This window comes from Carassius carassius, chromosome 40 (assembly GCF_963082965.1).
Source record: "Carassius carassius chromosome 40, fCarCar2.1, whole genome shotgun sequence".
In the NCBI taxonomy this organism is placed as follows: domain Eukaryota; kingdom Metazoa; phylum Chordata; class Actinopteri; order Cypriniformes; family Cyprinidae; genus Carassius; species Carassius carassius.
In genome coordinates, this window is record NC_081794.1 from 28,487,421 (window position 1) to 28,505,393 (window position 17,973).

Sequence of the window (17,973 nt, forward strand, 5' to 3'; positions counted from 1 at the left end):
GTATTGAAGAAACATCAGATGACCATGAAACCGATTTACAGGGTACCATTTGAGAGAAACTCTGACAGAGTGAAAGAGCTGCGGTACCAGTATGTGCATGTAAGTCAACTACTGGTTGTCTATCATTGTAACACTATTACAGTAAGACATGGTTACCACTTTTTTTTGTTTCGCTTTATCCTTTTTACCTTCAGAATCCAGCTTTATGTGACTAGAGCATTTTGCCTAGAAATTGTCTTCAGTTTTTCACTCCCTCTTTTTACAGTACTTTAGATCCTCCCTGCAGTATCTGTCTCTACTTGACTGATTAGATTTATTTTTATTCTATTGTAGAGAATAATGGCTTTAGAAGGCAACGAAACCTCTCACATCCTAGTGTTCGTTGATGAAGCTGGCTTCAACCTGGCCAAAGGTCGAAGGCGTGGCCGTAACATCATTGGCCACCGAGCCACTGTGGATGTCCCAGGCCAGCGAGGAGCAAATATAACAATGTGTGCCGCTATATCAGAAAGAGGTGTGGCCACACACATTCCCAGTTTAGGGCCCTACAATACACAAAAGCTCCTCAATTTTTTGGACCACCTTTATACTGATCTGATCCCGGAAAATGAGAGAGGTGAAGAAGGACCTCAGCTACCACATTATGTCATTGTGTGGGATAATGTAAACTTCCACCGTGGCCCACGCATCAGAACCTGGTTCACCACCCATCCCCGGATGCTAATGGAGTTTCTTCCACCTTACTCTCCTTTCCTAAATTTGTGGCCTAACAGAGAGCAGCGCGTCGATGGCCAGGAGGATTAGGATGGTGGCCAGGAAAGAGAGGGTGACAATGGCTACCACTGAAAATATTACTGTACTATAGTTCTGAAACTTTATTTACAGTATGGTAGGCTAGAGTTTTTTCGGTTTTTTATTTGTGTTTATAACTGTTCACATTTACAGAATCCTGTATATGTTTTCTTTTCACAGTATGTTCTCTAATGTTAACATTTCTTTGTACGAATAAAAATGTTTACAGTTTCCTTGAGTATGAGTGGTTTATTGGAGGCTGATTTTACTGTAAAATCTTTTAGTTTTATTCATAGTGGTATTCTGTTGCTAGATCTGTGCCTCAGTGACAAAACGTCTAAGCATTTTGACTTGCAGTGCTTAAACAATGCCAAAGGTATAATGCATTTTGGGGGCATTGACTATTTATATGAGAAGGATATTTAGTTTTGACACATGGATAAACCGTTTTGGGAGATATATGAGCTTTTGCAGGGGATCCATGGTGTTGTGCTAAACCATCCAGGTTATTTTGACAAAAGCACTAAATGAATGCACATGTGCCAAGGCAATTGAGAAGGATCTGTGCTATTTTGACTGTACTGACCTTTTATATGGGAAAGGAATCTGCTTTTGAAGCATGGAAGAAGAGTTTGGGGAAAGATATTTGATTTTGCTAGTGAGCTATAATGTTGAGCAGAACTGTAAGACTGTTTGGCCAAATGACCTTATGGTTTTGAGAATGTCATCTCCGTTTCAAGAAATGAGCCAAACCAATCGAGAAAAACTGTAAAATAATGTCTGTTTCTATTACATTTGATATTCATAAATGAAACTTTACAATTCCAAATCTTGCAAATAATTTAACCTAAATCAGTAGTCTACATGTATGTATATTACAGTTTTTTTCGATTGCTAAACGAGGGTGGGCACAACTGGAGTCACATGTGCAAAACTCTAACTACAGTGCACAGCAGCAGTTCATGTGACCAAACTCTAGTTCGTTTTTCATTGCTTGAACACAGTTTTCAAAACTCTACACACTTATCCCACGACTTTAACCACAACCTGCAAAACACTGTGGATTTACAGCACTTTGTTCAAATGCAAACACACTGCTGTCAAAACTGTGAAGCACACATTCAAAACAGAAGATTTCAGCCTTGTGCCTTTCAAACACTGCTGATTGCAATTTCAGGATTAGCCCTGAAAATTATTTGTTCGAATCACAGTACGTACTTTTAGTTTCTACCTTTTCTTCTCATTACTTTAATTCTGTAAATTACTACAGAATATTGAAGCAAACTGCTAATTTTCATTTACCTTAAAGAATTATGTTCTAAAAATGTAAATAAATCATGTGAAAGAATGTCACTCTTTTCTTTGAAGAAAATATGACTTTGTATGAAGTCACTAAAATTGTTCAAACTGTAAAGATGAAAAGTGAGTATTTTCTGTATTAGTGTTTGATGCTAGTGTTTTTCCTCTCAGTGTGTTCTGAGTGACGGTGTGTGTTATCTCAGTGAGGGTTGTGTGTGGTGTTTCTCCTCTCAGTGTGTTCTGAGTGACGGTGTGTGTTATCTCAGTGAGGGTTGTGTGTGGTGTTTCTCCTCTCGGTGTGTTCTGAGTGACGGTGTGTGTTATCTCAGCGAGGGTTGTGTGTGGTGTTTCTCCTCTCGGTGTGTTCCGAGTGACGGTGTGTGTTATCTCAGTGAGGGTTGTGTGTGGTGTTTCTCTTCTCGGTGTGTTCCGAGTGACGGTGTGTGTTATCTCAGCGAGGGTTGTGTGTGGTGTTTCTCCTCTCGGTGTGTTCCGAGTGACGGTGTGTGTTATCTCAGCGAGGGTCGTGTGTAGTGTTTCTCCTCTCGGTGTGTTCCGAGTGACGGTGTGTGTTATCTCGGCGAGGGTTGTGAGTGATGTTTCTCTTCTCGGTGTGTTCCGAGTGATGGTGTGTGTTATCTCAGCGAGGGTCGTGTGTGGTGTTTCTCCTCTCGGTGTGTTCTGAGTGACGGTGTGTGTTATCTCAGTGAGGGTTGTGTGTGGTGTTTCTCCTCTCGGTGTGTTCTGAGTGATGGTGTGTGTTATCTCAGTGAGGGTTGTGTGTGGTGTTTCTCCTCTCGGTGTGTTCTGAGTGATGGTGTGTGTTATCTCAGTGAGGGTTGTGTGTGGTGTTTCTCCTCTCGGTGTGTTCCGAGTGACGGTGTGTGTTATCTCAGTGAGGGTCGTGTGTGGTGTTTCTCCTCTCGGTGTGTTCCGAGTGACGGTGTGTGTTATCTCAGTGAGGGTTGTGTGTGGTGTTTCTCCTCTCGGTGTGTTCCGAGTGACGGTGTGTGTTATCTCAGTGAGGGTTGTGTGTGGTGTTTCTCCTCTCGGTGTGTTCCGAGTGACGGTGTGTGTTATCTCAGTGAGGGTTGTGTGTGGTGTTTCTCCTCTCGGTGTGTTCTGAGTGACGGTGTGTGTTATCTCAGTGAGGGTTGTGTGTGGTGTTTCTCCTCTCGGTGTGTTCTGAGTGACGGTGTGTGTTATCTCAGTGAGGGTTGTGTGTGGTGTTTCTCCTCTCGGTGTGCTCTGAGTGACGGTGTGTGTTATCTCGGCGAGGGTCGTGTGTCGTGTTTCTCCTCTCGGTGTGTTCCGAGTGACGGTGTGTGTTATCTCGGCGAGGGTTTTGTGTGGTGTTTCTCCTCTCGGTGTGTTCCGAGTGACGGTGTGTGATATCTCAGTGAGGGTTGTGTGTGGTGTTTCTCCTCTCGGTGTGTTCCGAGTGACGGTGTGTGATATCTCAGTGAGGGTTGTGTGTGGTGTTTCTCCTCTCTGTGTGTTCCGAGTGACGGTGTGTGTTATCTCAGCGAGGGTTGTGTGTGGTGTTTCTCCTCTCTGTGTGTTCCGAGTGACGGTGTGTGTTATCTCAGCGAGGGTTGTGTGTGGTGTTTCTCCTCTCGGTGTGTTCCGAGTGACGGTGTGTGATATCTCAGCGAGGGTTGTGTGTGGTGTTTCTCCTCTCTGTGTGTTCCGAGTGACGGTGTGTGATATCTCAGCGAGGGTTGTGTGTGGTGTTTCTCCTCTCAGTGTGTTCCGAGTGACGGTGTGTGTTATCTCAGCGAGGGTTGTGTGTGGTGTTTCTCCTCTCTGTGTGTTCCGAGTGACGGTGTGTGTTATCTCAGCGAGGGTTGTGTGTGGTGTTTCTCCTCTCTGTGTGTTCCGAGTGACGGTGTGTGTTATCTCAGTGAGGGTTGTGTGTGGTGTTTCTCCTCTCTGTGTGTTCCGAGTGACGGTGTGTGTTATCTCAGCGAGGGTTGTGTGTGGTGTTTCTCCTCTCTGTGTGTTCCGAGTGACGGTGTGTGTTATCTCAGCGAGGGTTGTGTGTGGTGTTTCTCCTCTCTGTGTGTTCCGAGTGACGGTGTGTGTTATCTCAGCGAGGGTTGTGTGTGGTGTTTCTCCTCTCTGTGTGTTCCGAGTGACGGTGTGTGTTATCTCAGCGAGGGTTGTGTGTGGTGTTTCTCCTCTCTGTGTGTTCCGAGTGACGGTGTGTGTTATCTCAGCGAGGGTTGTGTGTGGTGTTTCTCCTCTCTGTGTGTTCCGAGTGACGGTGTGTGTTATCTCAGCGAGGGTTGTGTGTGGTGTTTCTCCTCTCGGTGTGTTCCGAGTGACGGTGTGTGTTATCTCAGTGAGGGTCGTGTGTGGTGTTTCTCCTCTCTGTGTGTTCCGAGTGACGGTGTGTGTTATCTCAGCGAGGGTTGTGTGTGGTGTTTCTCCTCTCTGTGTGTTCCGAGTGACGGTGTGTGTTATCTCAGCGAGGGTTGTGTGTGGTGTTTCTCCTCTCTGTGTGTTCCGAGTGACGGTGTGTGTTATCTCAGAGAGGGTCGTGTGGAGTGTTTCTCCTCTCGGTGTGTTCCGAGTGACGGTGTGTGTTATCTCAGTGAGGGTTGTGTGTGGTGTTTCTCCTCTCAGTGTGTTCCGAGTGACGGTGTGTGTTATCTCAGTGAGGGTTGTGTGTGGTGTTTCTCCTCTCTGTGTGTTCCGAGTGACGGTGTGTGATATCTCAGTGAGGGTTGTGTGTGGTGTTTCTCCTCTCAGTGTGTTCCGAGTGACGGTGTGTGATATCTCAGTGAGGGTTGTGTGTGGTGTTTCTCCTCTCAGTGTGTTCCGAGTGACGGTGTGTGTTATCTCAGCGAGGGTCGTGTGTAGTGTTTCTCCTCTCTGTGTGTTCCGAGTGACGGTGTGTGTTATCTCAGCGAGGGTTGTGTGTGGTGTTTCTCCTCTCTGTGTGTTCCGAGTGACGGTGTGTGTTATCTCAGCGAGGGTCGTGTGTAGTGTTTCTCCTCTCTGTGTGTTCCGAGTGACGGTGTGTGTTATCTCAGCGAGGGTCGTGTGTAGTGTTTCTCCTCTCTGTGTGTTCCGAGTGACGGTGTGTGTTATCTCAGCGAGGGTTGTGTGTGGTGTTTCTCCTCTCAGTGTGTTCCGAGTGACGGTGTGTGTTATCTCAGCGAGGGTTGTGTGTGGTGTTTCTCCTCTCTGTGTGTTCCGAGTGACGGTGTGTGTTATCTCAGCGAGGGTCGTGTGTAGTGTTTCTCCTCTCTGTGTGTTCCGAGTGACGGTGTGTGTTATCTCAGCGAGGGTCGTGTGTAGTGTTTCTCCTCTCTGTGTGTTCCGAGTGACGGTGTGTGTACACTGAGTCTGTTTTGAGCCGTGTGTTAAGAGTTGTGTTGCCTGGAATGTGTTTTGCAGGTGATGTGAACTGTTTAGCTCAGGTGACTGTAGTAAGAGTTTTGCACATGTAGCTCCAGTTGTGCTCACTGTCGTTTAGCAATCGAAAAAAACTGTTAATATTTTAATACTTAAAAATAATAACAATGTTAGAAATAGAAGGGAAAAAAATTCTAGAAACTCACAGGTAAAAATGTCAAACTGTGGACTTAATATTAACATTTAAAACTTTGCATTTGGAACCATATTCTTTGTTATTCAAACTTTATTGAACAATAAAATACTAATTTAACAATAATTTAACATATTTAATTTAACAAAAAAAAAAACAAAATAAAAAAATTAAATTTGAATTAAAAAAAGTATTACATTATATTTAAAAAAAATGTAACTTTTAAATTATAAATCGTAAATGCAAATATTTTTTTAAACCAGTAATGTATTTATTTAATACTTGTAGCACCTAAAAATAAACTAAAAATGAAACATTTATAGAAAATAATACTAAAGTAAACTACAAAAATTTAGAAATAAAACCTAAACCAAAAACACACAAATAAAAAACTAAACTTGCACATGCAAGTATTTTAAATGTATAAAAGCTCATACAAATATAACAAATACATATTATATATACTAATATATGTAATTTATTACATTTATTTCATTGTATTTTTATTATTCCTATTTTTATGGTTCTACTTTAATAATATTTAAATGTATTTACTGAATTAAAATATATATTTGTTTTATGTGATTATCATCAAAAGTTATTCTCGGTGTCTCCTTATCTCTTCTATGCAGTGTGTGTGTGTGTGATGGCTTGTCATATTGAGTGTTTATCCTCTGGTATCTTGAAGAGAGTGTCGTTACTGTCAGTGTTTTGACAGGAAATCTTTCATCCGTTTGCTTTAATAAACTTTCATCATCCTGTCCTTACACTGTAAACATGATGTCATTTCCTTCACGCTGCAGTTCTGCAATGTCACAAGAAAAAACTGTGGATTTCAAGCGTGAAAACGAAAGGCACAAAACTAGTCTAAACTACATTGTGCTGCAGTTTCCACACCATTAAACTTCACAACCACGTCTGCAGACTCAGATTAAGACAAGCTCCAAACTACCCACTCTCTCTCTCTCTCTCTCTCTCTCTCTCTCTCTCTCTCTCTCTCACACACACACACACACACACACTCTCTCTCTCTCTCTCTCTCTCTCTCTCTCTCACACACACACACACACACACACTCTCTCTCTCTCTCTCTCACACACACACACACACAGACACACACACACACACACACACACACACACTCACAAACACACACGGCTGATTGGAGAAGTGCTAATTTTCAAACACACTAAACCTAAAACAAAACTTTCTGTATTTTTGCCCAAAGAACTAACAAAACATTTTTATACACAAATAAGTATTTTCCCCATGTTTTTGCAGATTTTTTACAAATTATTTATGGATACAATTATGTCCCCAAAATAAAGTAGTAAAATTATTTAATGAATATATATCTTTAAATATTTTAACGTTATATGATTTATTTAACATTATTGTTTAATTAATATTATGAATTATTAAAATATCAATATAAAAAATATCAGTGGTGGACAAAATGATCAGAACACTAATATTTCCAGCAGATAAAACTAGTTTTAAGTCAGTTATTTCTATCTTTTGCTGTAATGTGTCAGTAAGAAATATCAGTATACATTAATTTGTCAGTAATTGTAAGAATCCAGTGTGATTTGTGTTTGTGCTACACACAGAGATGTGATCTGATTCTGTTTCTTCATGTCACTCCACACAGAAAAACTGATCAGTTAAATGGATTTTAGGCACCAAATTACAACATGATGTGCCCAGAAACCCTGTGAATAAAGCCTCACCTGTGACCAGGCTCTGGTCCTCCACTGATACGGGCAGGTGCTGCTGTTACAGGCTCTGCGGGTCTCAGGACGCTCCTCGCTGCAGTATTTGGTGTGAACGGGTCTGTTGGTGCCGTTCTGGAGCGACTGCATGCACTGGACAACACGAGACTGATATCCCAGCTTCCCGCAGGATGTACTGCACAGACCCCACTCCTCCAGCACCCACCTGCACACAAACACACACCTCGCTCAGGCTTCATTCGGGTCTCAGGTCCAGACAATTAAAATAACTGAACATTTAAATAAAATAAAACAAAACAAAAATGTATACAGTAACTCCGCCCCCCCCCCCCCCCCCACACACATATTAAAGTGCAAAGAAATATAAAAACCAATAGGTATAACTATACAATACATTCTCATTAGTTAACCTTAGTTAACGCATTAACATTCACAATAGCTACATTTGTGACAGAAGTTATTATTCTTTGTTTAAAGATACAATTGTTAGCTCGAGTTCGTTAAATAACAGAGTTTGATTTTAATGTGTTATTAAATATAAAAATGACCTAAGATTAATTCATTTTGAGAAGAATTGTTCATTGGCAGTTTATGTTAACTAATGAGTTAATTAATGGAGCCCTGATGTAAAGTGTTACCGAACAATAACGATTCAAAACATTTTCAAACAATATCTAGGGTATATTGTAGTCCAGATTAAAATGTGAAAAAGTCTGAAAATAAGCAGCCTATTGGTTGAATTGTTGATTAATTCCAAATTAATAATGATCCACATATAAATGTAATGAGATTTACAAAAAATAAACATAGACAAATAAATAGAATGAGAGCCACAAATAAATCTTACAGTTTCACAAACATGAATTAAATTTGCAAAAAATAAATAAATAAAATGAGATTTGCATATAAAAACATATTCCCAGATATCTTTTAATGTCACAAACACAACTTGGCATTGATTTGTGGATCGGTCGCTGTGCATTTATGAATCACTGCAAGCATTGGTGCATTTTGAAACATTTCAAGACACATTTAGTCTCAGGTGACTCACGTGGGCTGGCTGCAGCTGCTGGTGTTGTAGCGTTTCCGGATGGGTTTGGGCTTTTTATTGACCTCACAGAAGTGCCTGTGAATCGCTCTTCCTCCGACAGCCGTATTTAGTGTACTGGACTTCTGAGGAACACGTGTGCATTAATACTTACAAAGTGCAGTCAAACTTTTGGAATAATTATGATTTTAAATGTTTATGAAAGAAGTATCTTTTGCTCACCCAGATGCATTTTTTTGATAAAAATACACTCAAAACTATGGAAGCTTTTCTCTGCCACGGAATAAAAATGGTTATTGCAACTTTCTATCTCACAGTTCTGATTTGTTTTTCTTGTCAGTTTACATCTCTTAGTTGTGACATGGACTTTTTTCTCACAATTGTGAGTTTACATCTCTAAGTTCTGACGTGGAATTTTCCTTGCAATTGCGAGTTTACATCTCTAAGTTCAGACGTGGAATTTTCCTTGCAATTGCGAGTTTACATCTCTAAGTTCTGACGTGGAATTTTCCTTGCAGTTGCAGGTTTACATCTCTAAGTTCTGACATGGAATTTTCCTTGCAGTTGCAGGTTTACATCTCTAAGTTCTGACATGGAATTTTCCTTGCAATTGCGAGTTTACATCTCTAAGTTCAGACGTGGAATTTTCCTTGCAATTGCGAGTTTACATCTCTAAGTTCTGACGTGGAATTTTCCTTGCAGTTGCAGGTTTACATCTCTAAGTTCTGACGTGGAATTTTCCTTGCAGTTGCAGGTTTACATCTCTAAGTTCTGACGTGGAATTTTCCTTGCAATTGCGAGTTTACATCTCTAAGTTCTGACGTGGAATTTTCCTTGCAGTTGCGAGTTTACATCTCTAAGTTCTGACGTGGAATTTTCCTTGCAGTTGCAGGTTTACATCTCTAAGTTCTGACGTGGAATTTTCCTTGCAATTGCGAGTTTACATCTCTAAGTTCAGACGTGGAATTTTCCTTGCAATTGCGAGTTTACATCTCTAAGTTCTGACGTGGAATTTTCCTTGCAGTTGCAGGTTTACATCTCTAAGTTCTGACGTGGAATTTTCCTTGCAATTGCGAGTTTACATCTCTAAGTTCTGACATGGAATTTTCCTTGCAATTGCGAGTTTACATCTCTAAGTTCAGACTTGGACTTTTTTCTCACAATTGCGAGTTTACATCTCTAAGTTCAGACGTGGAATTTTCCTTGCAATTGCGAGTTTACATCTCTAAGTTCAGACGTGGAATTTTCCTTGCAATTGCGAGTTTACATCTCTAAGTTCTGACATGGAATTTTCCTTGCAATTGCGAGTTTACATCTCTAAGTTCTGACGTGGAATTTTCCTTGCAGTTGCAGGTTTACATCTCTAAGTTCTGACATGGAATTTTCCTTGCAATTGCGAGTTTACATCTCTAAGTTTTGACGTGGAATTTTCCTTGCAGTTGCGAGTTTACATTTCTAAGTTCAGACGTGGAATTTTCCTTGCAATTGCGAGTTTACATCTCTAAGTTCTGACGTGGAATTTTCCTTGCAGTTGCGAGTTTACATCTCTAAGTTCAGATGTGGAATTTTCCTTGCAATTGCGAGTTTACATCTCTAAGTTTCCTTGCAATTGCGAGTTTACATCTCTAAGTTCAGACGTGGAATTTTCCTTGCAATTGCGAGTTTACATCTCTTAGTTCAGACTTCGACTTTTTTTTGCAATTGCGCGTTTACATCACTAAGTTCTGACATGGAATTTTCCTTGCAATTGCGAGTTTACATCTCTAAGTTCAGACTTGGACTTTTTTCTCGCAATTGCGAGTTTACATCACTAAGTTCTGACGTGGAATTTTCCTTGCAATTGCGAGTTTACATCTCTAAGTTCTGACGTGGAATTTTCCTTGCAATTGCGAGTTTACATCTCTAAGTTCAGACTTGGACTTTTTTCTCGCAATTGCGAGTTTACATCACTAAGTTCTGACGAGGAATTTTCCTTGCAATTGCGAGTTTACATCACTAAGTTCTGACGTGGAATTTTTCCTTGCAATTGTGAGTTTACATCTCGAAGTTCTGACGTGGAATTTTCCTTGCAATTGCGAGTTTACATCACTAAGTTCGGACTTGGACTTTTTTCTCGCAATTGCGAGTTTACATCTCTAAGTTCAGACTTTGACTTTTTTCTCGCAATTGCGAGTTTACATCACTAAGTTCTGACATGGAATTTTCCTTGCAATTGCGAGTTTACATCTCTAAGTTCAGACTTGGACTTTTCCTTGCAATTGCGAGTTTACATCACTAAGTTCTGACGTGGAATTTTCCTTGCAATTGCGAGTTTAAATCACTAAGTTCTGACGTGGAATTTTCCTTGCAATTGGGAGTTTACATCTCTAAGTTCTGACGTGGAATTTTGCTTGCAATTGCGAGTTTACATCACTAAGTTCAGACTTGGACTTTTTTCTCGCAATTGCGAATTTACATCACTAAGTTCTGACGTGGAATTTTCCTTGCAATTGCGAGTTTAAATCACTAAGTTCTGATGTGGAATTTTTCTCGCAATTGTGAGTTTACATCTCAAAGTTCAGACTTGGACTTTTTTCCTCACAATTGCGAGTTTACATCTCTAAGTTCGGACGTAGACTTTTTTCTCACAAGTTAAATTTTATACCTCTGTGTTCTAACAATGACTTTTTTCTCGCAATTGCGAGTTTACATCACTAAATTTGGATGTGGACTTTTTTCGCAATTAGAAAACAGTTGTTTTAATTTGTAATAATATTTCATATTATTACTCTTTTTACTGTATTTTTGATCAAATAAAATCTGCCTCGGTGAGCACTAGAAGCTTCATTCAAAAACTTTGCACATGATTTCAAACTTTTGTAATAAATATCAGAGAGAGTTGAATGGCACACCTCCACCGCAGGGTTTGGAGCACTGCGACCAGCTCTTCAGCGCCCACTCATACGTATCCAATTCGGCCAGCAAAACATTGTTGTTGGTGATGACTGGCAGAAAATCTTCATGAATGATGTATTTGTAGCTCAAACTGATCTTGGTGTCCTCAGCCTGCAGGACGACCTGCTCAGAGTGACAATCTCAACACCTGCCGCATTAACTCAATCAAACTCCATAAGTGTTTCTCACTGAGCTAGATGCAAAAAAGTGAGACAAACAGTGTTTTCACACTGAATGCGAAACGACTGATTGCCTTACATACTTACGACTGATATGTATCTCGTCAATGTTCTGCTGCTCAATATACAGCATTAAATTAAGATACATAAAGTTTGGTTCCACACCAGAAACACAAACGTTCTGTAATGTTTACAAGAGTGCATCCTAAAATATAATTAGAGGTACATTTAGCCTCAAACTACACTTGAACATATATGTAATCATGTAATGGTAAATGGTAAATGGACTGCATTTATATAGCGCTTTCAACAGACCACATGACCATCCAAAGCACTTTACAAGTTGCCTCACATTCACCCATTCACACTCATTCACACACCGACTGCGGTGTCAGCCATTCAAGGCGCCATCCAGCTCGTCGGGAGCAGCTGGGGTAAGGTGTCTTGCTCAAGGACACCTCGACACTTGGTCAGGTGGAGCCGGGGATTGAACCACCAACCTTCCCGTTTGTAGACAACCTACATGAACCACTGAGCCGCAATGTAATAACTTCTGATTGTGATCTATTGTTGATTTTGATTCTATAATAGGCAGATGTGCACTCTTTGTATGTTTAATAACTCTACACTGCTTATCATTGGTCATAAACAAACTTTATTTTTATAAAAATACCATGAGCTGCATACAAAACACATACAGAGAATATATCATCATAATCATATGTCTTGCTTTCATAATTAATGTGTAAAACCACATTTCATTCAATTTCTAGAGATGTACAGATAGAACGTGCTTTGATTCAACAAACGTGCATGTGGAAGAAATGGACATGTCCAGTGTGAATAGTCCCAGAGGGATCTATTGTTTTGATTCAAAAGTGTCATCGTGCCAAACATTTGCGCCAAATTTTCACGTACAGTGTGAAAAGACCTTTATGCCGCTCTTACCAGCACCACGATGCCTTCGTGCAGTGGCCTGACGGTCTTCAGCGACTCTTTGCTGTTTGCCACAGAATATTCCCACTCCAGGCCGTTCTCAATAAAAGTCTTTGACGTGATTTCTTCTCCCTTGGTATTCAAGATAAAACTGCCAGTGACCTGATTTTTAACAGCTGAGGAATGCACGCACGGACATAAAACAAAGAAACAACTTTAGAGGAATATTATGGGCTCAAAACGACTTAAACACTATTAACAGCATCAGTGGGATTCTGTTTATTACCAGAGAAAATCATTTTAACAGAGAAGGGCTGAAGATAAAACGTTGTGCAAAACATACTAGCTTTTAAAAAGTAATAAATGTTTCAACTATAATGTGCAACATTTCATCATATTATGTTTTATGCAAGATATTATACTACTTATACTATTTTATTTTTATTTTATATACTATTTTAAATTACATTTTATATTTTCAGTTTGAATTTAAATATAAATGTTAGCATTTCTTAGTTTTATATATATATATATATATATATATATATATATATATATATATATATATATATTTTTTAGATATTACTATTTAGTTTATTCATTATAGAATGATAAATGTTTAAAACTGTAGTATGCTACATTATATTATATATTTATCTTTTTCTATTTCAAATATTTAATTTCATTTTATGTAAGATATTATGCTACTTATATTTTATGATACTGTATTTTATGTAGTAGGTTTTTGTTATATATATATATATATATAGTGTACATGTTTTTTTTAAATAGTTCTATTTAGTTTTCATTTATTTATGTTCCAGTTTTAGTAATTTTCCAATAACATGCAGTTTTTTTAAAAACAGCAGGCTTTATAGAATGATAAACATTTAAAACTGTGGACTGCTACATTGTATCATATATTTATCTATTTATTCTATTTTAAATGTTTCATTGAATTTTGTGTAACAAATATCTTTATTATCCAATATTACTTCTATCTTATATTAGTTTTTGTTAATATTTTTGTTTCAGTTTTCATTTCTAGTTCAAGTTTTTGTCCCTTTAAGTAATGTTTTTTTTTCATTATTAGTGATTTATTACTTAAATTTAAACGTATTTTATTTCATTAAATTGTAAAGTTTAAATTTCTACATTTTATTTAGACTTTCATCTAATATGTGTGTATTTTGTTTTTATTTTCGCTTTTATTTCACTTCATTTATTTATTTATAAACCACTTTTCACAGCACATTAATAAAAGAAATGAATACTTTTTTAATATATAGTTTTATTTTTAATTAACAACAATGCTATATATATCATACTATAAAGTCTATACTACAAAGTACACAAATAGTAAGAATACTATACTATTCTGAACACAGACAACATCAATCCATCTGCATGTTGTTCTACAGTCATAAAATACATTTTCACATTTAAACACTTCATATTTTCTATGATAATAAATCCTTCAGCAGAAGCTGAACTTGAGCTCAGGGATTTAAGTCAAAGAAAATAAAGAAATACAAAACATAACCATTAGAACAAACTGCTTAAGCCAAGCTGGGAGATGTTTGGGAATCTAAAATGGCACACAAAGCATGATGGGAAGGCTGTAATTGGTTTCAATAGGATGCATAGCTGCCCTGGGCTTTTGTTGCTGGAGAAAAGTATTGATTCATACTGAAAAATGCACAGGTACAAACTCACCAATCACATGAGGCGACGTTTCCTTCTCCTCGATCACAGTGTGCCGAGCTCCAGCAGGAATATCAAACATCTTCAGCAAACCTGACAGACAGAGCGAAAGCTCAATTGATCATGTTTGCAATGCAAAGATTATGAACTGTATTTTGCTTAAACCAAATGAGGCATATTTAGCACTAATTAAGTTATTTGCATAATAATAAAACAGTTTACCACACAAATTCTCACTACTGTGCCAAATTATTCTGATTTTAAAGTGAAATTGCTTTTGTGAGATTCATCCAGACGTGACAATATGAAACATGGAGCTGCTGAAGAGAGGTACAGAGCTGATCTTTAAGCTTGGCTCGAATCGTTTTACATGTTTGACAAGAAACAATTCGATAGAAGAAAAGGTCCTGCTTACATTTCATCCCAAAATCATAAATTATTTTTGAGGTCTTACTAAAGAAGTAATCTGCACAAAATAAATCAAATTCTAACACACACATTTTCATTACTTTTACAAAAAAAAAATTTTTTTTTTATAATTTTGGAGTAAAATATGAACTAGTTTTAATATTTTGATTTGTCTATTTCTTTTCTAATATTTCTATTCAGTTTTACATTATAATTTTTTTCTTCAGTTTTTGTAATTGTAGTATTCCATTTAAACTAAATGTTTTCAATCTAATATTTTAATAAAAAGCTTTTTAATAATTTTGTAAACATTTTTTAATTTATTTTCAGTCAGTTATGACAGCATTTAAAATCTTACAATCTAAAAATTCTCATCTAACATGTATCTTATCTCAATTTCGTTCTATTTATTTCGTTCTTATTTATATGTACAAAGCACTTTTTTCCAGTATTAATGAAATGTATTAATTAATTAATGAAAATGTTTTTAATAGTTATACTATACAGACACTGTAAAGTCTATATACTACAAAGGTCACAAATATTAGGATGTTGTTTTACTCTTTGTACTTCACATTAAAACACTATATTTTTCTTTAAAAAATTAGGCTCTCTATGTAAGATATGATTCTCACCAGACACTCTCCTCGAGCGCAGATGCTGAACGGATCTGTGTAACTGCAGCGTGTCCCATCATGCATCACCTGGTTCATGAACACGACTTCATCCGTCACACTTATGAGCCTCTGAAATACACAAACAACCACCAAGTGTCTGCTAAATGACCACCTACTTACTGTCAAGAGTTCACAGCTCGTGAAATGCATATGAGAGATGTACAAAAGAGAAATGTGTCTCAAGGTGAGCTATGATCAACTCACAGAATATGCTAAAGAGAAGCACAATGAGAGTCAGCTGCATTGAACAGTGAGACATTACCGTAATTAAAGCCTTCACAGAATATTGGTGCATGCATAAAGGTTTTTTCTCTTCGTGTATCTCTGCTCCTCAGTCTATCTTTGTCTCAGTTTCTTATTTTCTGTATCCGAACACTGTGTTCCTCGCGTCCCACTCAGTGTCTTGTCTCTGTTTTAGGGTCACAGTGAGTCCTGCTCTTTCAGAGAGACTGAATTCATCACCAGACACCAGAAGCAGAAATGTACCGGCTAGCAAAAAGGGACAGAAATACCCCCAGATATATTAAAAACAACTCCAGTTTTACACTAGTATTCAAACGTTTGGGGTCAGTAAGTTGATTTAAAGAAAAAACAAGAGCCTTGAGAATCGTATGCACATCAATGCTACTCTAAAAACTACTCTACTTTCAGAGAACATTCAGAATTAATATTTTTATAACTTTATGGGGACATTAACAAAACATTTAGATGGATTGCTGCACAATAAAAAAATATATTTATATTTATATTATTATATTAACTTTGAATTTGAATATTAAGCATGTTTTTCACTCTTTGTTGTAAACAAGTACACTAACTTGTAAAATTATTATTATTATTATTAATGGCAAAATTGTTGATTGTGATGGAGATCATGCCTGTTGGGAAAGTTATACTTTTAATTGGTTTAAAAGGTTAGAAAAATAAAGTTAAAATGCTCCAGAACAGGGTTTGATTAACATTCACGAAAAGTTGCTAATTAATTAAACAACGAAAATGTTAAATTAAAATAAATCATTAAAATATATCATTAATAAAATGAAAGCAATTGAAATAAAAGCGTAATATATATATATATATATATATATATATATATATATATATATATATATATATATATTACGCTTTTATGCAGAGACAGAGAGGGAATGTAGAACAGAGCCGTTACACTCATTCATGAGCTGGTGTAAACAGCTTTGTAACGCACACAGGGTTGTTGCACTGGCGGCTGCGGGACCGAACGCTTCCTCCACAGGTACGAGAGCACGAGCCGAACTTTCCCCAAGAACTCCAGCCTCCGTCGTGACCGTAGGGCTCATGGGAAGACCTCCAGATGCAGTGGCCTTTAAAACACCACTGCAATACACACCAGTATCACTAACCTACAATTATTACTACACATGAACACTGTGTCCTTAACATATCACCATATTAGTTGTAGATTGAAATATCAATGGCTATTGTTCAAATATGCGCTTAAAATATCAAAGGCTACTGTTCAATTATGTAATTAAATATCAACAGCTGTTAGCTGTGAGAGAAATGTAATTAAAATATCAACAGCTTTTTTTCAATCATGAGATAAAAATATCAAAGACTATTATTTAATTATGAGATAAAAAATATCAAATGCTATTGTTAAATTATTAGATTAAAATATCAAAGGCTTTTGTTTAATTATTAAATTAAAATATCAAAGGCTATTGTTCAATTATTAGATTAAAATATCAATGGCTTTCGTTCAATTATTAGATTAAAATATCAAAGGCTATTGTTCAATTATTAGATTAAAATATCAAAGGTTATTGTTCAATTATTCAATTAAAATATCAAAGGCTTTTGTTTAATTATTAAATTAAAATATCAAAGGCTATTGTTCAATTATTAAATTAAAATATCAAAGGCTTTTGTTTAATTATTAAATTAAAATATCAAATGCTATTGTTAAATTATTAGATTAAAATATCAAAGGCTTTTGTTTAATTATTAAATTAAAATATCAAAGGCTATTGTTCAATTATTCAATTAAAATATCAAAGGCTATTGTTTAATTATTAAATTAAAATATCAAAGGCTTTTGTTTAATTATTAGATTAAAATATCAAAGGCTTTTGTTTAATTATTAAATTAAAATATCAAAGGCTATTGTTCAATTATTAGATTAAAATATCAAAGGCTTTTGTTTAATTATTAAATTAAAATATCAAAGGCTTTTGTTTAATTATTAAATTAAAATATCAAAGGCTATTGTTTCAATTATGAGATAAAAATATCAAAGGCTATTGTTTAAGAGATTTCAATATCAATGGTCAGTGTTCTTTTAAGAGATTTCAATATCAATTGCCAGTGTTCTTTTAAGAGATTTCAATATCAATGGCCAGTGTTCTTTTAAGAGATTTCAATATCAATGGCCAGTGTTCTTTTAAGAGATTTCAATATCAATGGCCAGTGTTCTTTTAAGAGATTTCAATATCAATGGTCAGTGTTCTTTTAAGAGATGTAAATATCAATGGCCAGGGTTCTTTTAAGAGATTTCAATATCAATGGTCAGTGTTCTTTTAAGAGATTTCAATATCAATGGTCAGTGTTCTTTTAAGAGATTTCAATATCAATGGTCAGTGTTCTTTTAAGAGATTTCAATATCAATGGTCAGTGTTCTTTTAAGAGATTTCAATATCAATTGCCAGTGTTCTTTTAAGAGATTTCA

At 36.7% G+C, this 17,973-nt stretch overlaps 1 pseudogene; it reads right to left on the bottom strand.

Moving 5' to 3' along the window:
• The window catches only part of LOC132122552 (A disintegrin and metalloproteinase with thrombospondin motifs 14-like), a 40,855-nt pseudogene that overhangs the window by 5,002 nt on the left and 17,880 nt on the right, over window positions 1-17,973 (bottom strand).